The sequence below is a fragment of the Capricornis sumatraensis genome, chromosome X (assembly GCF_032405125.1).
Source record: "Capricornis sumatraensis isolate serow.1 chromosome X, serow.2, whole genome shotgun sequence".
In the NCBI taxonomy this organism is placed as follows: domain Eukaryota; kingdom Metazoa; phylum Chordata; class Mammalia; order Artiodactyla; family Bovidae; genus Capricornis; species Capricornis sumatraensis.
Window position 1 is genome coordinate 135,340,744 of NC_091092.1, and position 25,501 is coordinate 135,366,244.

Here is a 25,501-nt window from a genome sequence, read left to right on the forward strand (position 1 = left end):
AATCCATTTATTTGTGATTCTTGCCTTAGTCTGTGTTCCCACAGTATACTATTCGCATTCCTGCACACATCTCTTGCCAACATGATTTACTTCTGTGTCTCACACAATTGAAACTTCCTGGAGGGCAAAGACAATACTTCATTCATTTTGCATTTCTCATCACCCATGAATATTTGATTTTTGAATAAAACTGAAATGACTAATCCTGGGAATTTCCTAGCAGGCCAGTGGTTAGTCAGATGTACCTCATGTCATGCTTCCCCTGCAGGAGGCATGGGTTCGATCTTTGGTGGGGAAACTGAGATCAGGCAAGCTGTGCAGCACCAAAAAAAAAAAAAAAAACCCTCAAATGATTAATTTTAATCATAACCTAGAGTACTAAATTTGAGAGTATTGGGGTAGGGAGGTGTCTTGAGGTACATTAATTACCTTATCATTTCAAGCCAGAGAAAAGCAACTCTCCAGATCTACCACCAGGAGGAAGGCCTGATCTGTCAGGGGAAAAGGGTGTGGCCAGTAGGCCCACTGGGAGTGGCAGGGGAGTAGCTCTAGTGGGAAAGCATAGGGAGGTATTGGTTAGGACATAGGACCAGTGACAAGGCAAGAACAGAAGGACATGGCCCTACAAGAGGAATGGAGCCCAAAGAGCCAATTTCTTTTCTCTTCCACAGTATCTTATCTCTCCCACCATGCTTTCTTTTCCTCTAATGCTCTATTTTCTCCCACAATCCTCATCTCTTTCCCACAACTCCCTGCTGCATCCCAAGATCTTCCATTCTATCCCACAACCCACCATTATCTCCTACTATTTATTCCTTCTCTGCTACAATCCTGTTATTTCTTACAATTCTCCATCTCTCAATTCCCCGTATCTCCCACAAATCGCCCTTCTCTCCCGTAATTTACCATTTCTCCTACTTTCCTGTTGTTTCCAATTCTCTCTTTTCTCCCAGAATTACTCATCTTCCTAATTACTACCTAACCCACCACTCTCCTTCCACTCCTGCAATTACTCCTTTCACAAAATTATTCATTCTCTCTGCAAATTTCTTATTTTATCCCACAATTCTCTCTCCCACATCTCTCCATCCTCCTAAAATCCTCCATTCTCCCCCACAATCTTCCATGTTTTCCCATAATCCCATCTTCTATAATTTCCTATATTGTCCAACAATCTGTTTCCCACAATTCCCTGCACTGTCCCACAAGTCCTTGTGTCTCCCACAATCCTCTAATCTCCCACAATTTCCTGTTTTCCACAATCCCCCATTCTCTTCCACAATTCCTTGCTTTCCCACAATCCTCCATTCTCTCCCACATTCCATATTTTCTCACAGATCTCCATTCTTTTCCATCTTTCTGTCAATCCTCCATTCTCTTCCACAATTCTTAGTTTCTCCCAAAATCCTCTATGCTCCCACAATCCCATTCTTTCACACAAGCCTCTATTCTCCCACAATTCCTCCTTTTTCCCCCAATCCCTCTTCTCTCCCACAATTCCATTCTAACCCCACTTCTCTTCCACAGTTCCTTCTCTTTCCCACAATCTTCATTCTCTCCCACAATTCCATTCTTTCTCACAGTCACCCTTCTCTCCCACAATTCCATTCTTTCCCACAAGCCTCTATTCTCTCACGACTATTCCTTTTTCCTACAATCTGTCTTCCTCTCCCACAATTTTATTCTATTCTCTCCCACTCCACAATTCTTTTTCCCACAATCCCCCTTCTCTCCTCCAATCCTACTCTCCCACAATCACCCCTCTCTTCCACAATTTCATTCTTTCCCACAATCCTCCAGTTTCTGCTGCAATTCCTAGTCACTTTCACAATCCCCTACTCTCCCACAATTCCTTGCATTTCCTACCATTCCATTCTTTCCCACAATCCTCCATTCTCTCCCACAATTCCTAGTCTCTCTCTCAATCCTCTACTCTCCCACAATTGCTTGTTTTCCCACAATTCTCTTTCATCCACAATTCTCAGTGTTAATCAAAATGCATACCATCAGCAGTGGCCAATTCACACACCATGGTCCAGCTGGGGGTTGCACTTATCTGAGCATTTTCCCAGAATGCAACCCTCACTGCTTACTACTGGACAATTCATTGACTCTCTTATGTCTTGAATGTCCACTTACTGACTATGTCAGGGACTGTCCACTTATGCACTGGGAATAACTGATAGAGGCCAGTGCCACTTTAGTGCCACCCACCCAACCTGAGATACACTTGTACTAGAATAAGAAACTAGTATATGATTAAACACAGTGTTTAATAGAAATGACATTTTTTCACAGCAAAAATTTCTTGATAAAAGAATGTGTTATTTTCCTTTCACTGCCCTTAGGTTAGTGGCAACCACTTAATATTAAGGTAAGTACTCTTCCCTCACACGTAGTTTTATTGAGACAAATTTAGGGAAGTAATAAAGATATAAACACCACTAATGTACAATCTTTGCTCTAAAGCAATAGTTTTTAACCAGGGATGATCATGATCTCAAGAGGACATGTGGCAATCTCTCAAAATGCTTTTTACTGGTGATACTGTGAAGGAGGCATATTACTGGCTTCTAGGAGTTACAGGTCAGGGATACTGTTCAACATCCTACAATACACAGGGCAGTCCCTACAATAATTATTCAGCCCTTAATTCTATTTAAAATTTCATTAGGGCTTTCTCTAAAGGAACGTGTTTTCAAAAGATACAACTGACTCAATCTATGTCTATGAAATGTCTCCCATGCACCAGGTACAACATCAGGCATTGAACACAACCAGCCCAACCTACTAAATGACAAAAATTACTGTTGATGCAGATTCCAAAGCAAAGTTTCCCACAATCTTCAAAAACTTGAAAATGAGAAAATTAGACAAGAGACATGTAAACACTCCTTATAGTGATTAAAAAAAGACTCCTAGACTGAAGAGAGTTAGAAAGATCACCACTTACAGAGAAAGACAATGGTTATCAGAAGAAAAACTAGTAATCCAAATCAGAGATGAAAATAAGATGATGAACAAGGAAAAGACTGAATCAAGGAGGGTACAGAGAAAAAATACCAAATTCATATTATTTAAGTAATAAATATTTACAATATACCCAGTAAGTACCTTACACAAGTGATGTCATGGGATTCTCATGAAAATTTTGTGTTACTATTTTAAGAAATAGTTATTTCTGGAAAGCAGACCAAAGTAGAGTCCATGTATCCACTGGCTAGAAGGAACAGGGTCCCTTCAAACAAAATACCCCTTTCCTGAGGGCATATCCAGAACTATAAAAACATGAGTCAATTCAACTGACATTACTGACAACTTCTAGTCTGATTTCAGTCTCAACAAAGCAGCCTTTTGAAAATTTGGATCTCCTGTAGTTTCTCTGCGAGGGAAGAGTAAGACAAGCTGGCATAAACCTTCAGTTGATTCAAGAGTTTTCATTACACTTTTATAAACTGGAAGCTAATGATAAATTAACTTATCACATAGCTCACTTACAAGAAAAGAAGGTACTGATATGAAAGTGAGTATTCCAGTCTAGTTGAGAAATGTATTTCTTTCTCAAGGTAGAGTCTATACATTGTCATTTCAAAAAATTTTACATATATGATCTCTGTGTGTTTACATAAAGTATGTAAATTGACAGTTCAACTCTATGAACTTTCTTAATAGGATTCCATCGTTGAGAGGCCAATTTATGTTAGTAGAACATGATTGTATTCTCAGACTAAGTATTTGAAGAACAGTTCCTTGACCAGGCCTATCAGCTGGCCATCTGAATTCACTTATTCATCAAATAGGTATTTGTCAGTGACTGTACTGACAAGTGAGGATACAGGGATAACGAAGGTGACAGGGTCCCTGCTCTAGCAGAGGCACCCTCTCCAGCTGAGGAGATACCAACCTTACCATTGACCTTTTGGAAAATCAGACATTTCTACAAATATCATACACCATGTAGTAAAATCTTTGTGACATATGCACATCACTTGTGGGGTAACACCTTTGTCAAATATATTTTATTTAACTGCTACATACCAAGCATAAGAACTGTGTGTGTGTGTGTGTGTGTGTGTGTGTGTGTGTTTACAGCCATGGGCTATTGGACATGTTTTTTCTAAAGTGTTTAATCACTCTTTTATTGAAGTATAGACGATTTACAATGCTGTCTTAATTTTAGGTGTATGGCAAAGTGATTCAGTTATACATATATGTTACATTCAGTTATAGGTAGCTATATAAATATTTTATTTCATATTCTTTTCACTTATAGGTTATTATAGGATATTGATTGTGGTTCCCTGTGCTATACAGGTCCTTGTTTATCTATTTTATATATAATGTGTAGGGGTTTGTTCAAGATGGTGGAGTAGAAGGATGTGTGCTCATCTTCTCCTGCGAAACCACGAAAATCACAACTAGCTGTTGAATGACCATCAACAGAAGGACACTGGAACCCACCAAAAAAAGATACCTCAGGTTCAGATACAAAGGAGAAGTTGCAACAAGATGGTAGGAGAGGTGCTATCACAATAAAATCAAATCTTATACCTGCCAGGTGGGTGATCCACAAACTGAAGAAAAATAACACTAAAGAAGTTCTCCCACTGTTGAAGGTTCTAGACCCCACATCAGGCTCCTCAGACTGGGGATCCGGCAAAAGGGTTGAGAATCCTCTGGGAATCTGACTTTGAAGGCCAGTAAGATTTGATTACAGGACTTCCACAGGACTTGGGGAAACAGAGACTCCATTCTTGGAGGGCACAAGCAAACCTTGTATGTACCAGGACCCAGGGCAAAGGAACAGTGACCCCACAGGAGAGTGAGCCAGACTTACTGTGTTTGAGAGTTTCCTGTAGAGGCATCCATTGGCAGTGGCCTACTGCAGGGCAGGGGCACTGGCAGCAGCAGTCCTGGGAGATACAGCTTGGCATAATTTCTCTTGAAAGTGAAAGTGAAGTCGCTCAGTCGTGTCCAACTCTTTGCGACCCCATGGACTGTAGCCCACCAGGCTCCTCCGTCCATGGGATTCTCCAGGCAAGAATACTGGAGTGGGTTGCCATTTCCTTCTCCAGGGGATCTTCCTGACCCAGGGATCGAACCCAGGTCTCCCACATTGCAGGCAGACACTTTAACCTCTGAGCCACCAGGGAAGCAGGTCACCATTAGCTTGTAGACTCCAGGTCTGGGTTGCCTCAGGCCAAACAAGTAACAGGGAGAGAGCCCCACCCCATCATCAGACAATTGGATTAAAGTTTTACTGACCATGGCTCTGCCCACCAGAGCAAGACCAGTTTTTCTCATAGCCAATCCCTCCCATCAGGAAGCTTGCAGAAGCCTCTCATCCTCATCCACCAGAGGGTAGACGGAAGAAACAAGAACTACAATCCTGCAGTATTCAGAATCACAATCACAGGAAGCTGATCAAAATGAAAAGAAATAGGATTATGACCCAGATGAAGGAACAAGACAAATTCCCAGAAAAACAACTAAATGAGTTGGAGACAGGCAACCTTCCAGAAAAAGAATTTAGAATAATGATAGTGAAGATGATCCAGGATCTCAGAAAAAGAATGGAAAAGATGCAAGAAATGTTTGCCAAAGAACTAAAGAACAAAGAGAGATGAACAATACATTAGAAGGAATCAACAGCAGAATAACTGAGGCAGAAGAAAAGACATACACAGTGTGCATATTTTCATCCGTATCTCCTAATTAATCTCTCTTTCTACCTTCCTTTGGTAACCATAAGTTAACAAAGTCTATAGGCCTGTTTCTGTTTGATAAATAAGTTCATTTGTGTGGTATTTTAAAGTCCACATATAAGTGATATCATATATTTGTCTTTCTGTCTGACTTACTTCACTTAGTATGATAATCTCTAGGTCCATCCATGTTGCTGTAAATGGCATTATTTTGTTCTTTTTATGGCCGAGTACTATTCCATTGCATATATGTACCACATCTTCTTTATCCATTCATCTGTCCATGGACATTTAGGTTGCTTCCATGTCTTGGATACTGATATTCATATAATGTTTCAAATACTTTCTGTAATGAACAAACTTAATTACTTAGATCTCATGGTTCATTGTCTAACTCCTATTGAGCTTCATATCCATGTGATGCAAGTTGCTGTGCAACTTTTGCTGCCATGAAATGCTATTATCTTTTCAAAACAGCATCTTATTTCATCACCTTATTCTAGGGAACATCAGAGTTCTGGGGACCTTTCAGGGCCATCTGGTAAACCAGTGGCTTTCTTCAACTCCACCACACCTATTTGCAACAGAACGGTTTAGTAACACCTTCTTAAAATAACAGATTCTAGGACATGAAGAGAAGAAACAGAAGAAAGGGGTTTACAAAACACTGATACAGGGTGTAAACTTCTAGAGTTCAGAGGACTATGTTCTGTTTCAGTACCTAATCGCCACCTTAGACTAGTGAGTCCCCAATAATTACTCCCTGACTACTGGATCTAATCTTTCTCCAAGCATACTGCATTGCTCTAGAGGCCTCTCTACTATTCTTAGTCAAAGATGACCTTTAATGAAAATGAAATTTATTGATAAGTATATAAAATTTTTCATCAAGGTATAAAGAAAAAAACTAGGTTTGTAAAATGATTCCCACATTAAGTAATACAATAGCATGCAACTGAAGGACCAAAGTAGAAATTAATACTAAAATGTTACATAAGATTTTTTAAAGCATTGCCACATGAATCCTAAAACCAAAAATACTTAAATATCACAACAGTTGACTTGCACTAAATTCAAGCAAAATGACCAAATTTTAATTCCCAAGTCTGTGGCATTGGCTCATGCAATACAAGGCAGTCAATCCTAATTTATTAGTCTTTCTTGTTTTATAACAGTAGCCACTCAGTACAACAAGGAAAATTTAGGAAAGACAATGAACAAATTAAAGGTAGAACGAATCCAGTGTTTCTGTATTAAAATGGACAGTGACAGCACAAGTGAATTAAGGTATAATAGTTTCTTGCTATTTCAAAGAATGGTACAATTTACATATTTATTCTCTGCTATTGGATTTCAAATTGTTGCCCTTCTTCTAGGCAATGATTTACAGTGCATACCAACTGCAATCAGGCAAATGGACTCATCTGAAATACTAAATTTCTTTGCCAGATCTGATCTACTTCTGCTACGTAATTCTTAGTATCCTTTTCTCCAATCCTGCATTCCACATCGCTATATTCTTATTATTGTAAGCTGCTAGCATTAGCCTTCTAGCTGCAAACTTGTGAAAGGACATACTTGAATCAGCCAAAGATAGAGTTGAAATTTTCATAACAACAGACCACAGTCACTAAGTGTGAACAACCTGTTAGGTGACAGAGAGAACAGTCACAGTTACTATTAAACTTTCATTTTAAAAATCTATATTTCAGGTTTCATGTAAGAATGTGTACCTGTGTGTATGCTCCCATATACCAAAATGCTTTATACATGGACTGGATTTCTTGAAGAGATTCATCTTTTGGCTCAGTGTTTGCAATCAGAGATAAGAGATTACACAACCTGGGAGGTATGGTTTGAATACAACAATGCACATGGAAAAGTTGTCATTTAAACTGGCATCTAGTTTTTGAGAAACACTGAATCAGATATGAGCAGACCCTGGTTCAAATATCATGCGTGCATGCCCAGTTGTTTTCCAACTCTTTTGCAACCCCATAGACTGTAGCCCTCCAGTTCCTCAGTCCATGGGCTTCTGCAGGCAAGAATACTGCAGTAGGTTGCCATTTCCTTTTCCATGGGATCTTCCTGACTCAGGGTCAAACCCACTGCTCCTGCATTGGCAGGCAGATTCTTTATCACTGTGCCACCTGGGAAGTCCTTGAAGTGTCATACCTCAACTTTTTTGAGTGCGATCATTGGCATACCAGCTAATGACTGCACACTTGTTTCCTCAATTTCAAACTGAGGATGAAAAGAATTACCTGATATTGTCCTAAAGTTAAGTCAAATAATAACCACACAAGTACTTTACAGCAGAAAGAAATATACAAATACAAAACATTTCCTCTACTGCCATTTTATGGGTCAGGCCTTGAATTCATTGTGAAAATATTGCTAAAACAATAATAAAATTGACAACATTGCCCAATGCCACCAACAATAATAATGATAATAGAGAATACTTATTTGTTATTTACTCTATTTGTTATTTGTTATGGCCTAGGGAAATGGTCTAAGCATTTTGCACATATTAAGCCTCAAAACAACACTTCTGGGTTGGTACTACCTAATTTACAAATAAACAAACTGAGTAGGTTAAAGGATACATAAGTAGCTCAAAGTTGTACAAAGCTGGCAAGTTATTCATTGGGAAAGGAATAATATGGTGAAGGAAGCAAATTTACTACAGTGCAAGAAAGTATCATAATGTAACTCTGCTAAGAATAAGACACTTGATTTTGTGTTTTCCCACCAGAAATACAGGAGTGATCATGAGAGTCTGTTTTCAAAAAAAGTCAAAAGCAGAAAAGTAAGAAATGGCATGGCCTGGTTAAGAAACCTATGCGACTTTCAGCATTAGTAGGCTGCAAAGCAGGAAAAACAGTAGAAGCGGGCAAGAGTGTGTCAAGGGTAGAAGAGAAGGCTACAGGGACCCGTTGGAACCAGAGGGCAAAAAGTAGTAAGTGAAAAGGAGCTCCAGCATCTAGGAGTTGGTGGATATTCACCACTGGGCCTTGGTATTCTCCTGTTGACCACGGACAACTTCACAGAACATCAGCATCAGACAAAGCCACTCTGTGACCACAGACACACAGGGTGTTGTGGTTCAAGACAAACACAAGACACTATAAATACATCTGAACTCAGATGAAACCAGAGTACTGTCCAAATCATAAAAATGGCCAAACGTCATCACTCTAGCTTGGCTAATATAAGTGACTGCTGTTTCTTTACTAAATAATTTTAGCCTTACTTTATTCTTCCTCCTCGCAGATAAGATTCAGAGATCCAATGTGTTAATCCTCTGTGTACTCACAGAATTGCCTCAACTTCTGAAGCATCCCAACCGCAGCAAAGTCCTGCATCTTGAACACTCCCCAAATCACCTAACACTAGCTCAAATCCTCTAAGTCCTTCTAATGCTCTTTTACCGAGACACCCATGGTTCCCCATGGTTTACACTCTCCCTCATTGCAATAGGCTGTAAACCAACTTGTTTAATTCTAGGTGTGTTCCTGGCAGTCACTGTCTGGAAAGCAGGATGCTTTTTGCCATGCACAGATCTATGAATTTTTATTCCCTAGGCAACAAGGAGCAAAAGAAGGTTTTAAAGGCAGAATTGAAAATAACAAATGTTGTTGTTTGGGAAAGTTCCTCTCATAATAATGTGGCAATGAACTGCACTGGGAAGATGCTGCTGGTGTTAACACTAAGTAGGAAGCAACAACCCTTGTAGAGTAGATGGAAATGAGACCAAGGTAGTGATTGCCACAGGAGGAAGGGAGACACAAGTCCAAGGTAGAAGTAACAAGTGACTCACTGCTGAGGCAGGGAGGGTGGGACTTGGCAATGAGAATGATTGTGATTTCTACTGAGCAAACTGAGCAAACTTTGCTACCACCGAGAGAAGCAGAAGTGTTTAGGGAGAAAAGATCAATAATACAAGTTGGCAACTGTAAAGTTGAAATTGCTATAGGATACCCTATATCTGGAGTAAAGATCTGGAGACTGGGGGGAGAAGCCAGTGCCAAGACTCAAGAGTAATTAGCATATAAATGACATTTGAAGCCAGGAGGATTTAAGATCCTCCTGGGATAGAATGTACTGTGAGGCCCTAAAGGGAGCCAAGAACAATTCTTGGGGAATCATAATGTTTGATGGGAATGGAACAGCCAGCAAAGAATGATAAGAAGAATCAAAGAAATATAAGGAAAATTAAAATAAAGCAAAGAACTAGAAATCAAAGAGAGAAAGATTTGAAAAGTAAAGGGGATATCAAGAAATGTTACAAAGTAGTTCAAGGAAGATAAAGATCAAAAACTGGCCTTTGGACTTGACAATTAAAACCTCCTAAGGGAACTACTCACAAAGGAATGAAGGGTAATAGAAGGATAGGGAGTATAAAGGAATTTTGATTTGTTTTTTAACCCAAACCGGCAATTTGAGATGCGAAATGACCCTGGTGATATAGCCAGGAGCTAGAAAGTTTGAACACAGGAGAAAAGAAGTTATAATTAAAGTCACAAGGTAGAGAAAGGAACACAGGGCTTTCTAAGGGATGGCATCCTTAGAATGAAGCTCCCTCTCCTCCTAAAAGAATGGAATAATGCCATTTGCAGCAACATGGATGGAACTAGAGATCCTCAAACTAAGTGAAGTAAGTCAGGGAGAGAAAGACAAATATCATATGATATCAGTTACATGTGGAATCTAAAATATGATACCAGGGACTTTCCTGCTGGTCCAGTGGTTAAGAATCCGCCTTCCAATGCAGGGGATGTGGGTTCAATCCCTGGTCAGGGAACTAAGATTCCACATGCCACGGGGCAACTAAGCCCACACACTGCAACATAAAAGATCCCACATGCTGCAACCAAGACTCCAGTCCAGCCAAAAGTAAATCAATCAGCAAATATTTTAGAAAATAATACAAATGAATATGATACCAATGAACTTATCTACTAAACAGAAACAGACACACATATAGAAAAGTGAGAAAGGGGAAAGAGAAGTGAGGTATAAATTAGGAGTTTGGGATTAATAGATACATACTCAGTTCAGTTCAGTCGCTCAGTCGTGTCTGACTCTTTGCGACCCCATGAATCGCAGCACGCCAGGCCTCCCTGTCCATCACCAACTCCCGGAGTTCACTCAGACTCACATCCATCAAGTCAGTGATGCCATCCAGCCATCTCATCCTCTGTCATCCCCTTCTCCTCCTGCCCCCAATCCCTCCCAGCATCAGAGTCTTTTCCAATGAGTCAACTCTTTGCATGAGATGGCCAAAGTACTGGAATTTCAGCTTTAGCATCAGTCCTTCCAAAGAAATCCCAGGGCTGATCTCCTTCAGAATGGACTGGTTGGATCTCCTTGCAGTCCAAGGGACTCTCAAGAGTATTCTCCAACACGACAGTTCAAAAGCATCAATTCTTTGGTGGTCAGCTTTCTTCACAGTCCAACTCTCACATCCATACATGACCACTGGAAAAATCATAGCCTTGACTAGATGGACCTTTGTTGGCAAAGTAATGTCTCTGCTTTTGAATATGTTGTCTAGGTTGGTCATAACTTTCCTTCCAAGGAGTAAGCATCTTTCAATTTCATGGCCATTGTCACCCTGCTTATTTAACTTATATGCAGAGTACATCATGAGAAACGCTGGACTGGAAGACACACAAGCTGGAATCAAGATTGCCAGGAGAAATATCAATAACCTCAGATATGCAGCTGACACCACCCTTATGGCAGAAAGTGAAGAAGAACTAAAAAGCCTCTTGATGAAAGTGAAAGAGGAGAGTGAAAAAGTTGGCTTAAAGCTCAACATTCAGAAAATGAAGATCATGGCATCTGGTCCCATCACTTCATGGGAAATAGACGGGGAAACAGGGGAAACAGTGGAAACAGTATCAGACTTTATTTTTTTGGGCTCCAAAATCACTGCAGATGGTGACTGCAGCCATGAAATTAAAAGATATACACTACTATATATAAAACAGATACACAATAAGGACCTACTATATAGCACAGGGAACCATAGTCAGTATCTTCTAATAACCTATAATGGAAAAGATTATATATATATATGATGGAATCACTTTTCTGTACATCTGAAACTAATACGATTTTGTAAATCAACTATACTTCAATTAAAAAATAAAACAATCTTAAAAGATTCAATTCCAGTGACATATAGGAGAGGAAATGCAAGGCAAATGAGAAAAAGGTCACAAACCAATGAGAAAATACCAAGACTAACATATTTTAAAACCTTTCTGGTAAGGCTGTATTTTGAAAACCAGACTGAAGGGTAAGAAAGAAGTGACATTAGGAGTAGGTAAACGAATCCAAGGAATAGAAACTCCATGGGTATGAGGAGTCAAGGAAGGGAAGAAAGATACAGACAAAAAAGAAAAACAATGAAGTGTAAACCACTGACTCTCTCCCTCACAAATCAGTTGTTCAGAAAAGTATGGAAATAAATGGACAACAATATTAAAAATATTCATCATCTTTTTCCACTCATGCTAACACTGTGCTTTATCAGCTTCCTTTCCCAACACACCTGCAAGGCAGGACCTATTATTAGCTCTACTTTATACACAGCCAGAGACACACTGTTCTCTTGACATCAAAGTCAGAAACTAGGCACCATGGTGAACATCCATGTGCCTGTGCCTCACCCCAGATTCACAGCCAAATTTGAATGTCAGAAGAAAAATATTTACTAAACAATAAATTAACAATGTGCTCTTTTTAAAAGAAGGAACAAGTAGTGCTTACTAGTAAACCCTGTTAGGGACTAATACTTTTCCAGGCCAAATGATAAAAGTATAACATACTCTATCTCGAATCATAGCTCATTCATCACCAAGTGAAGGCTGGCCTGGCATGAACTGAAGCTGCTAGTCTTGGCAGAGAAAAACCCTAAAGCAAGAAAAATCAGCCCCAAATTGAAATGATAGGATGAATTTGGAAAGTAAGAAGTATAATTTTTCCAGGAAGTAGTGCTTTTTCATTTCTTCCTTTAGGTACCACTGGGAACTTAAATTGCACATCTCTACATTATCACTGTCATCTGAGAGATAGGTGCACCCAAATCCCATCATGATGCTTAAGAACTAGCACTATGAAGGGTGTGGGTAGAGATCCTACTCAGGAACATAGGAAGTGTCCGGGCACAGGAGGAGTAAGGAGAAGGGCAGTCAGGTAATCCACCTAGCATCCAGGGTACCTTGCAGAGGGGGTCTTTTATATAAAACAAAAATATCCCACTGGGGGCTCCTACTTCAGAGGGAGGCAATGAACAGAAGGAGGGGCAGTTCATTAGTTCACACTGAGGCCCATATTATATTTCCCCAAACTTCCAAAAAACAACACTAACATACTGTTCAGAGACTTTCAAAATGGGTGATCTGTAACCATATAAACGTGAAATGCTGAATAAGAACATCTTGAATAGATTCAGGTACTCAAGTACTTAACAGAAACTTTATTAGAGTCATGCAAGTGTTCCCCACATTAATTCTCTATAGGTTTTCTTAATTTTCTCTGAAAACCTGTTATTATAGCTCCTGGAACCATGGGGTAATTCAAACGCAGTGTGGGAAAAGTTACTTATCAACTGTTTGAAACAGAGTTTTCAAAATTTCTTAAATTTATGTTACGGAAATAGCAACAACAAGAGTCCCTAATATTATACCACAAATTCTACATGTGATCTTATGGGCCTGCCTAGGGTGTTATTCTTCCCTTTTTTGTGCCAGTCTGGGAAATGAAGGCGAGAGCAAATACCAGCAGAGGGAAAAATGGAAATCACTCACATAGTTACAGAGCAATTCAATATCTCTTATATGTTAATTAGTCACTGAGGCAACTCAAATTCTGAAAAAGCAACTGAAACGAAATGTTTACTAGAGAAAATGATAGTTCTACTAAAACTTCAATAATTAAGAGCCCACCAATTTAGCATGTGTCATCGGCTGACCTTGTCAGAGCTGGAATTTATCTCTGCACCAGGAAGAGTGTGCTCATCAGTTTAATGGCACAAACGAGATTTTTGAAGACATGCTTAATTTGCCCACAAGAACAAACTGATCTCAAGAACTTGAAAAACACTCACTTAAAAATAATGATAGGATTGATTGCAAAATCATTCCCATCTTTTCATTAAAGTAGTCATGCCCATTTGGTTTGCCACTTGGCCTTCTCCCTCAACACTGGATTCTGAGAGCTTCTTACAGCAACAGACAGAACTTTGCAAGGGCACCACTGTCACAGGCACACTCAAGATTTGAGTCCAACGGGTCTTCTCTGTGGGGGTCTGTGACTTAGGAAGCCACAAAGCCAAAAATTGTAAACAATTTGTGCATACAGCATAGATGCTGAGTAACTGAGTTTTTAATTGTAATCAATTTGAATCAGCTTAATTTCAATTTTAATAGCCACCTGTGACTAATGGCTTCAGACTGAATAACACTGTTAGAGACACTCACCTATTTGGAGATTTCTGGACCCACAAACCTTGAAACCCCATGCCTTTTCTGGCTCCCAGGAAATAAGTCAACTTTTGCTATGAATTAACACTGTTAATTAAACAGCAGGCCATGCCAAAATCACTGCAGATGGTGACTACAGCCATGAAATTAAAAGATGCTTGCTCCTTGGAAGCAAAGTTATGACAAACCCAGACAGCATATTCAAAAGCAGACACATTACTTTACCAACAAAGGTCTGTCCAGTCAAAGCTATGGTTTTTCCAGTAGTCATGTATGGATGTGAGAGCTGGGCTATAAAGAAAGCTGAGCGCCGAAGAATTGATGCTTTTGAATTGTGGTGCTGGAAAAGACTCTTGAGAGTCCCCTGGACTGCAAGGAGATCCAACCAGTCCATCCTAAAGGAAATCAGTCCTGAGTATTCATTGGAAGGACTAGTGCTGAAGCTGAAACTCCAATGCTTTGGCCACCTGATGCAAAGAACTGACTCATTTGAAAAGACCCTGATGCTGGGAAAGATTGAAGGCAGGAGGAAAAGGGGATGACAGAGGATGAGATGGTTGGATGGCGTCACTAACTCTATGGACATGAGTTTGCATAAACTCCAGGAATTGGCGATGGACAGGGAGGCCTGGCATGCTGCAGTCCATGGGATGGCAAAGAGTCGGACACGACTGAGCGACTGAACTGAACTGAACTGATGAATGTTTACCAGGAGGGGGAGCCCTGGCTGCCCAGAAATGGCACAAGGGTTCCTTCAGGAACCAAACCCCAAACTCCTCCTTCCCTGACTGCTCCTCATGAAATAACCCAGGTCTCCACATCCAAGCCACTTCCAGTTCAACATTTATACTAGAGATGTGTTTCCTTGGACAGCTTTGCCTTTTCCTCTAAAATTTAGTTTTATTGTCTTTTTTTCTTATTTTTTGAAAAGAAGTTTTACTAAATATGACGCACTAGTAGCAAAAGAGAAGACTAGAAGCCTGACCAATTTGGGCTATTTTGTACTGCAAGGCTCTGTGCTCCTGTGTCTGAGATTCTAGGGTAGATGGATATGTGTGCCCTGTTCATCTCCTAGACAACCCCAGGAGCTAAGCCATCCCCATTTGATACATGAGGAAATTGGGGCACATAGAGGTCCTGGTCACCTACTGGGAACAGACGGAGAGGGATTTTTGAGTCCAGGCAGTCTGGTTCTGGTTCGAGTCTGTGGTCTTGGCCATCCCACTCTTCTGCAGACTCCCCGGCCTACACAGAGAAGCATGCCTCATCTGCACCCAGGAAGCTCTCAGGGCAAAGGGACATAGGAGGGTTGATTCCCAGGGATGTTGAGCTACAGAGCTGTGAAGTCTGTGGATATGTTGGACCAGGCTTGGGGACCTCATATGCAAGAGAAAAGGGTTATGCAAAGGAGAACATTTGTCAGGGGAGGTGCAAGGCAAGAGGTCCCCTGTTTCAGCCCTGAGGGAACTTGCCTCAACTGACTTAAGAGAAACTGTCAGGAATGGCTCACATGAGCCCATCCAAGGTGGTCTTTAAGAAACAGAGACAAAGGTCAGACTCTTTGAAAGCCTAAAAATCAGTGTAATCCCTGAAAGAAGACAGCCTTCTAGGCTTGAGAAAGAACAGTGGAAAGGTGGCAAATGTCGCACTGCCATGAGCCCGGGCGGGAAAAGTGACGGTACCGGAGAAGGTTGGGTCCACCAAAAGGAAGGCTGGGCCCATCCCTGGGCACTTCTGGGAAGAGAAGGAATTAGCAGAGCAAAAAGACCTGGGACACTGAGTGTTGTTCTGGGGGCAATCAGAGCCTAAGACCACCGTGTTTGCCATAGCACCAGACACAACCGACTTCTGAGCAATGCTGGCAAGGGCAGATGTTTCAGGCTGGCTTCCTCAGAAGCAGACCTCAAAGCAAAGACTTGGGTGAGAACAGTTTATCTGGGAAATCATTCCAGAAAGCTCAGATGGACAGAGTGGGAAAGAAAGAAATGGAGTGTTCATAAATAAGGGACTACTGTGGGCAGCTGGAGCTCAGTCCTGCTGGCGACCCCTGGGATGGTCGACCCAAGGAGGGAAGGAGCTGGGGTATTCACCCTCCAACTCCTGTCTGTTGTGTCGACCTCCCAGCACTTTTCCTGCCCCCTGGAAGATCAGAACACAGAAAGCAACCACTCAGTGAGCTCCAGGTGTTTGTAACAAGAAGCTCTTGGCAGATCCAGTCACACTGATCATCCAGGGGGTTTGTGTGAGGCCTTGAAAGAGATGGTTGGACGGCATTATCAACTCGATGGATGTGAGTCTGAGCAAACTCTGGGAGATAGTGAAGGACAGGGAAGCCTGGCGTGCTGCAGTCCATGGGGTCACAGAGTCAAATATGACTGAGCAACTGAACTACAACTGAAAGCACTTGCTGCACCAAGTTCTATGGGTGATATAAAAATCAAGGCCTCCTAAAGCCCCCCCCTCATAGCCTGCACTTCATCTTCAATCAGAGATGAGTATCTTTCCTTCCTCCTCATCTTCCCTTTAGTACTTAAGCGGCAGCCTAGATCCCTTAATGAGCTTTTTTGAGATTTTAGAGCTAGATTTGGAAATTATGCCCATGACTTGGTCTTCCTACCTGCACGTGGACATAGCTTTTCGTATTGAATGGGCATAATATGTGAGTGATGGCTGGAATCTGCTCTGCCCCTGTATCAAAACAAATGGGTAAGCCAGTTGGGGAAAGAATTTATTCAGAGAACAGGTGGCTGAGAGCATCTGTGCCCAGAAGTAGCAAATGAAATGGGTAAAATGCAAATAGGAGCTGGAAAAAAAATCATTCCCTGGTGTTTCCTATCCAAAAACAGGCTTGGTACTTTGGACTTTTTCGTTAATGTCAAACCCTGAATTTTAGGTGGGAAAAATTTTATTAAGGAAAGGAACTCAGCACCTTCCTGGAAGATTAGACTGTTGAGATCAGTAAGTCAAGGAAAAGAGTGGCCTGGGAGTTGAGATCTATGCCGTAACCTCACCCAGATTTCTAATTAGAGAACAAAAAAGTGAGGTTTCACACTTCACACGGAGGTCTGACTTCAGGGACATTCATTGTTATTTCTTGCAATTTCTAATACTAGTTAGATCAGACACGCATGCATGTGTGCCAAGTCACTTCAGTCGTGTCCGACTCTTTGCTGCAACACTATGGACTAAAGCCCACTAGCCTCCAATGTGCATGGAATTCTCCAGACAAGAATACTGGAGTGGGTTGCCATGCACTTCTCCAGGGGATCTTCTCGACCCAGGGATGGAACCAGAGTCTCTTATGTCTCTTGCATTGGCAGGTGGGTTCTTTACCACTAGCACCACCTGGGAAGCTCAGATCACACATAAGTGAGACCAATTAAAATATGAAATACCATGCTAGGAATTCAGAAACTGTCCTCTTTTAAACCTTAGTGTAAAGCTTGATATCTTTGTTCAATAGCCCCAGGTAGTTGTTGAACTCATAAAAAACGTGGTTAAGAACAAATACAAATGTGTCATAATTGTACAATTACAAAGACCTACTTTATTTTTTTTTTATTTTTTTTATTTTTTTTTAGAAACAGTTTATTTCCATCAGCCAGATTTCCATTTTGATGCAAGTTCTACAAGTGTTTGGAAGAACAGCTTACGACCACTCGGTGGTGGTTCCTACCCATTCCGTGGCCTGGGCAGTGGGGGCTGCAGACCAGTCTTCAGTGGAAGGCTGAGCACTCCAGTCTTCAGTGGGGAACTGCTGAATGGGCACGGAAGGCACCCGCACGCCTTCGGACCAGTCTGCCACCTCAGGCTGGGCAGCCGTGAACTCTGGAGCTGGAGCGGTCCATTCGCCCTGAAACTCCTCCTTGGTCACAGCCTTCTCAGCTGCTGCCTGCTCTTCCTTTTCAATCTCCTCGGGGTCCCTGTAGAAGTAGAGGTCCGGCATGACCTCCCACGGGTGTTCTCGGGAGATGGTGCCGCGCATGCGCAGGACTTCCCGGGCGAGCATCCACCACATCAGGCCCACTGAGTGCGCCCCCTTGTTGTTGCACGGGATGGCGATGTCCACGTAGCGCAGAGGAGAGTCCGTGTTGCACAGGGCAATGGTTGGCAGGTTAACGTAGGAGGCTTCCGTGAGGGGCTGGTGGTCAGCCCTGGGATCGGTGACCACCAGAAGCCTCGGCTCCCTGAAGGCGGCCTGGATCTGGTTAGTGAAGGTTCCCGGAGTGAAGCGGCCAGCGATAGGAGTGGCTCCAGTGGCAGCAGCAAACTTCAGCACAGCTCGCTGGCCAGTGTTCCTGGAGGAGATGACACTGACGTCCGCCGGGTTCTCAATGGCGACAATGGCCCGAGCGGCCAACAGCAGCTTCTCCCAGGTCCTCTTCAGATTTATGATGTAGATGCCATCACTTTTCCTTTTGTAGATGTACTGTTCCATTTGGAAGTCAAGGTTGGTGCCACCTAAGTGGGTTCCTGCTGCAAGGAATTTGAGGACATCCTCCTCCTTCATTTGCAGGACATCAAGGGCTCCGGACATTGTGAAAGCTTCCCTTTAAGTTACGATGGGAATTCAAGACAACGCCGTATGGACCCCTCTCTGGGTAGCGCCGAAAGCCAAAGACCTACTTTAAACAAATGCAAAATGTCTTCATGATTTTTTTTTTTTATTGACTGCATGATGAGATGATCATGCTTTCAATCTACCGGGTAAATAAAATATGTTACTAAAATTAACTGCACCATTTTATAACTTTTTAAAACATGGTTATTAGAAAATTTTTGATTTCTTATTTCTATTGGACAGTGTTACTTTCTATAAAAGGTCTTAAAATAGATTTTTTATTGTCAAAGAAACATCTCATATTTTAGCTAACCATCAAATAGTTTTCTCTTGCCCCTTTCCCGCTCCTTTATGTAGGAAAGTACAAGGTTTTTGTGCTCCAAGTCAGAGGACTGGAGATGGATCCTTACTCATAATGTCTTGGTTGCAAAAAGGGAAAATTGTGCATCTGTGGAGACCCAAGTTGGCTACCGAACTCGCACTGAATTCTTAACACACTGCTGCCCCTTCTGGGCCCAAGTTGTAAAGTGGAAGACTGAGCTAAATTGATCTCCAAATCACCCCAATCGTATCAACTGCATGTGTGCGTGCTCAGTCACTTCAGTCATGTCCGACTCTTTGCAACCCTATGGACTGTGGCTCACCAAGCTCTTCTGTCCATGGGATTCTCCAGGCAAGAATACTGGAGTGGGTTGCTATTCTTTCTCCAGGGGATCTTCCCAACCCAGGGATCGAACCCACACCTCCTGCATTACAGGTGGATTCTTTACGGCTGAGCCATCAGGGAAATCCAATCCCATCAATTAATCTTCCTCAAAGGTCCTTTTCACTCCCAACTCAAAATTTTTCATGGTTGCTGGCTGGACACGATGGTGCCTCTTGTCCTCGTTTTCTGTGTTACTGTCACAGGAAGCTGGCCTCATGCCTTTCTGTCTTCTGTACTTCACAGCAAGTCCTCTGTGTGAAATCCCGAATAGGTGCGTCCCCACACCTTCAAATGTCACCCATCAATCAAAGTCATGCTGAAATGTTACCTTTCTTGTAAGAGCTGCATTTCCTCAGCTGGCAGTAATCTTAGCTCTTCTGGGTTTAACACCATGTCTTGCTGCCTTCTAAAAAAAGGAAATGCCTCCTATGTTGGGCAGTGGCTATTGACGTGTGTGTGTCATCTTTGGAACCCGCTCCAGAAATGCAGGGCCCATCTTACTGGACCGAGTAGAACTAGCTCGGTGGCGCATACTGAGGACAGGAGCACCCCGTTCTGGCTTCCTTCTTCCACCACCTCTCCAGAAACACATCAAAGCATACATGATACAATAGGAGTGCCGCATTCAATGGATCACTTGGTAGCTGACATGAGCTATAAACTCAGTCACTTGTTTCTTTGCTTTATCGTTCTATCCATGCTATTTCTTTCTTTTTTAAGAGAACTTAAGAATGAGCATGCATTTATTCAAAGTGGCTGGTTTTTGTTTCAAAGCAGACTGACTGAGAGGCTAATGCTGCCTCAGTTTAAGGGCCCTAATTACAAGCCTCCTTCAGGGGCTCTGGCTGAGGTTCTGGCAATTCATGTTCATCATGTTGCAGTATTTTTCCCGAGAGGGAGTCTCATAGAGCAACAGCTTCTGGCTTCACAAAATATGGATCTGTGCCTGATTTTAGTTCTCTCTCATTTTTTAATTGGAACAAGAAGACACCTAAGCCTTTTTTTTTTTTTGAATCACTCAAAAAAAATTCCAGAGGCCATTTGTCATTGTTCAGTCACTCAGTCGTGTCCATCTCTTTGCGATCCCATGGACTGCAGCACATCAGGCTTCCCTGTCCATCATCATTGTCCAGAGTTTGCTCAAACACATGTCCACTGAGTGGGTGATACCATCTAGCCAAACCCATGGGAATGCACTGATTCCACACTCTGTGCTCTCTGTAGGTCTCTCTGGCTCTGTACATGAAAGACTCATAATAGTTTTGGAGCAAATGAGTCAACAAATGAATAAATAAATGAATATATGAGTGAAATCTTGTGATGTCACACAACTCCATAACAGGGAAACAAACTCTTTTGTAAAAATGACAAGGCAGCATGGAAATACCCTCACCTTTGTGGAAGGAAGCAAAGTGTAGTGACAACCCAGTAAAGAAACATTCCAGTCAAGGAGGCAAATTAAATCGCAAGCATTTTTGATGCCCAGAAATGCAAATGCAGTACAAAGAGGAAGTCTTCACAAAGTAATTTCCTGTCCATGGAGCATAAAAAAGGAACTCTATTTTTCTTTTTTTAGGAAATGTATGATACACACAGACTTTCATGATCTCAGCAGGATATAGACACACAAAGAGCAAATCATAAAAATACCCTTGAAGTGAAGACGCTCAGTCATGTCTGACTCTTTGTGACCCCATGGACTGTAGCCTACCAGGCTCCTCTGTCCATGGAATTTTCCAGGCAAGAGTAGTGGAGTGGGTTGCCATTTCCTTCTCCAGGGGATCTTCCCGACGCAGGGATCGAACCCAGGTCTCCCGCATTGCAGGCAGATGCTTTACCATCTGAGCCACCAGTGCATCTATTAAAAGACTACCCCCATGCATGACACTGGCACCACAAGCAACCAGAAGCTTCCATAAACTAAGAAGGAGTGCATCTTAACACATCATATGATTAAACATTGTATTTACATAAAATATTATTTCTGTCATTTTCATTTTTTTTAATTCAGGGAACAATTGGTATTTGGAAAATAAATGTACGTCAACTTATGTTTGCAGAACTTCTAGTGTCTCTGAATGTGTCTGATTTGAAAGCCAAATTATCGTAAGTGCTAAAAATGTCACACTGTACTTTGGCAGAAAATATAAAACACAAGCAAGTTGAGTAAAATGGACAGTGATCTTTTTAACAATTTTAGACATTTACTTTTTAGTACTTTTAGTGTGTTTCTAAAAGAACAAGACCACAAATGGTAGAGGGCAGGAACTGAATTTCCTTAAAAGACTAAATGGGTATGTCAGTAGCAGTGGCAACTAAAATGACTGTCATTTTCCTTTTATTAAGCTGTGGTTCACATAAGAATTGCATTTTCCTTTGAAAATATCTTGAGTGAAGTCACTGAGTCGTGTCCGACTCTTTGTGACCCCATGGATGGTAGCCTACCAGGCTCCTCTTTCCATAGGATTTTCCAGGCAAGAGTACTGGAGTGGGTTGCCATTTCCTTCTCCAGGGGATCTTCCCAACCCAGGGATCAAACCCAGGTCTCCCACATTGTAGGCAGACGCTTTACCATCTGAGCCACCAGGGAGGAGCCCAATTTATTCCCCACCTTGATGACTTTCTCCACAAGTCAGCTAATCATTACTAATGTTACAGATTTCAAATAGGTCAAGGTTTAACCTTTGAACTTTGAGATCAGATGATCTAACGAGAAGAAAATGCAAACTAGTACATACAGGATGGATAAACAACAGGGACCTACTGTATAGCACAGGGAATTATATTCAATATCCTGTAATAAAATATAATGGGAAAGAATATGAAAAAGAATATGTATGTATGTATAACTTTGCCATACAGTAGAAATTACACAACATTTTAAACCAACTATACTTCAGTAAGTGAATTCCCTGGCGGTCCAGTGGTTAATGATTTGGCACTTTCACTGTGGTAGCCCAGGTTCCATTCCTAGTTGAGAAAACAAGATCCCACAAGCTGTGCAATGGAGACAAAAAAATAAAAATAAAAAATAAAACTATACTTAACGAAGATAATTTTTAAAAGCGAGAGAAGATTAATTAATAAAAAGTCCTACAGGCTTCTTTCCCTTCTGTGAGTCATCCTAACCCAAACACTATGGTCGTTTACTTCATCAGGTGCTGCTCAGACATCAAGAGCCTGTATTCTTTCACCACTTTAATCATTCTACTCATTCCCTTGTCATTTATTTGATGCCACATTCTGCTGTCACTGCCTTCATGATGCCCACAGAAATCCCAATACCAAGACTTAGCTCTACCCTCAACACTTCTCCCAGAAATATATAACTACCTACCCAGGAGGCCCAGTGGCTGCAAGTTCAAAGTCATGACTGACAGAGAATATTCCCAAATGCCCACCCAGTGAATAATGATGATGACATTTATTGAGTGCTTACTATAAGCCGGGCACCAGAGTGCTTTACATGCGTGATGTCATTTAATCCTTAGAAAACTCTACTACAATTTTCCCTACTTGACAGATGTGTAAACGGAGACAGAGAAGGAATAGGAAACTTATTTGAAATTCACAGGTCACTGGCAGGACAAGGATTTGAATCTGGGCAGGGTCCCCCAGTTGTCAACCACCAGAGCACTGCCCCTGGTTATAAGAAAATGTCTGTGTCAGTGTGGTCCCTGTACTCAAGGTGTCAGTCAGGGGGATGGGAGGAGCATGGCAGAAATGCTGAATGCTCTACTCAAAGCATGAGATTCTGCATTTTAAAGTGATCCCCAAGGGAGTCTGATTTCCACAAAGTATAACAAGCACTTGTCTAAGGAACTCATTAATGACAAAAGATGCAGTACAGACTTTTTGATCACCCTGCAAAATCTCCCACTTTCCTTTTATCTTAAAATGACAAGCCAAAGTCACAAATATAAGTTGCAAAAGTAAAGAAAATCTGGGGTACTCAGCCCAACTTTAGTTTAACTCACCTGGCACAGGTAATGTTGGCTTAAAAAATATTCACAACCTAAAAGTTGAGAGTTGTGTTTTATCCAATGGGAACTTTTAGGACTCCAAGCCCAGAAGGCAGCCTCTCAAGTAACCCACAGAGAACTGCTCCAAGGAGGCGAGGGGAGTAGCCACCTTATAAGAAGTTTTGCAGCAAAGGGCAGGTAGTCTGAGTCAATAGATTATTGTGAATTAAAGAAAACCCAGTATCTAAAGTTAAGGAATTTAGCACTTTTCTGTGTCTGGGAAGATGCAAGAGTCTGGGCTCACTGAAATCCTTCCTTTGATAGGCAACTCAGCTAGCTGAGGCCAGTATTCTATTTTCACATCCTGAGTTTCCTCAGGGCTCACCAGCTCTGGAAGGAGGGCTGCAATAGCTGATGACAATGACATCCATTTTTTTACTGATATGGCAGGAAATACTCCATTTCTCAGTAAGCTGCTAAGAGAAGAGCTCCATAGCAGCTCTTCACACCAGTGTGAGAATGAAAACCTGTATGATGGTGGCTGCTGGCCTATATCTTTCTCCTGGCAGAAAAGGTAAGGCCTGGAAACTTCACTAGGCCAAAATGAGAAACATGCAAAGCTCATCTATTGTCACCCTTGGCAGGAGTGGGCACTGAAAAAGGTACCCTTGGTGGGGTGATGATGGTGGCAGTGGCAGCTCTGGATGTTGCTCATATTTCAGTTCCTAATCCAGTTGCTGGTTACATAAGTACGTTCATTTGTTGAAAATTTACTAGCTGTAGACTTGGGATTTCTGCAAGCATACTGTATGTTGATAAAAGTTTACATAAAATATGTTAATTTTTTCTATAAAATAGTCTCACTAAATAACAGATAGGCAAAATAATAGTTTTTATAGCAGATTGGTAGGAATTACATAGTTTAAATGGGAAAATTACTACATTTTCAACAAAAAAGCAAGGTATATTCTCTTTCTAGAAAAACTATATATACTTATTTACTATTGGAAGCAGGAAGACTATTCTAGATGTTTTGATTTTTTATCATTTTATTTTATACTCACAAAAAATTGCAAAAATTATCCAGAGAGTTCCCATGTACCCTTCACCCTGCTTCTCCAAATGCTAATTCTATCTTCTATAAATATATTGTCAAAACCAGAAGACTGACTCAACTCCAGCTTCTTTCTACTAAGAGTTCACCAATAAGAATATTCTGCTTTATCATATTATCCAGCAATCCCACTTCTGGGTATATATTCAGAGAAAATGATAAATCAAAAAGATACATGCACCTCAATGTTCATAGCAGCATTATTCACAATAGTCAATACATGGAAACAATCTAAATGTCCATCAATAGATGAATGGATAAGGAAGACATGGTACATATCTACAATGGAATATTACTTAGCCATAAAAAAGATTGAAATACAGCCATTTGCAGGAACATGGGTGGATCTAGAGATAATCATACTAAGTAAACTGGAGAAACACAAATATCATGATATCACTTATACATGGGATTTTAAAAAATGATACAAATGAACTCATTTACAAAACAGAAACAGACTCAAGAACATTGAAAACAAACTTATAGTTACCAAAGGGGAAAGATGGTGGGGGGAGGAATAAATTAGGAGTTTGGGATTAACATACACACACTACCATATATAAAACAGATAATCAACAAGGACCTACAAGTTCCTTGTGCTATTGTATGGTGCAGGGAACTCTACTCAATATTCTGTAATAACCTATATAGGAAAAGAATCTGAAAAAGAATATATGTGTGTGTGTGTGTGTGTGTGTGTATAATTGAATAATTTTACTGCACACTTGAAACTAACACAACATTGTAGATCCACTATACTCCAATATAAAATACAAAATAAATTAAAAAAATATTCTGCCTTGGCTGGCAATGTCATACCTTGTGGCCCACTTCACAGATTTACAAAAGAAACAATGATGCATAAGTGAATACAATAAAATATATGTTGCTTAATTTTTGACTGTCAGATATTCTTTTAATATACATTATATAAATATATATCTGGATATATACA

The 25,501-nt window shown here is 41.1% G+C and overlaps 1 pseudogene; it reads right to left on the minus strand.

Annotated features, from left to right (window-relative positions):
* Positions 1 to 17,817: 17,817 nt before the first annotated feature.
* LOC138071070 (small ribosomal subunit protein uS2 pseudogene) lies at positions 17,818 to 18,792 on the minus strand (annotated as a pseudogene).
* Positions 18,793 to 25,501: the final 6,709 nt, after the last annotated feature.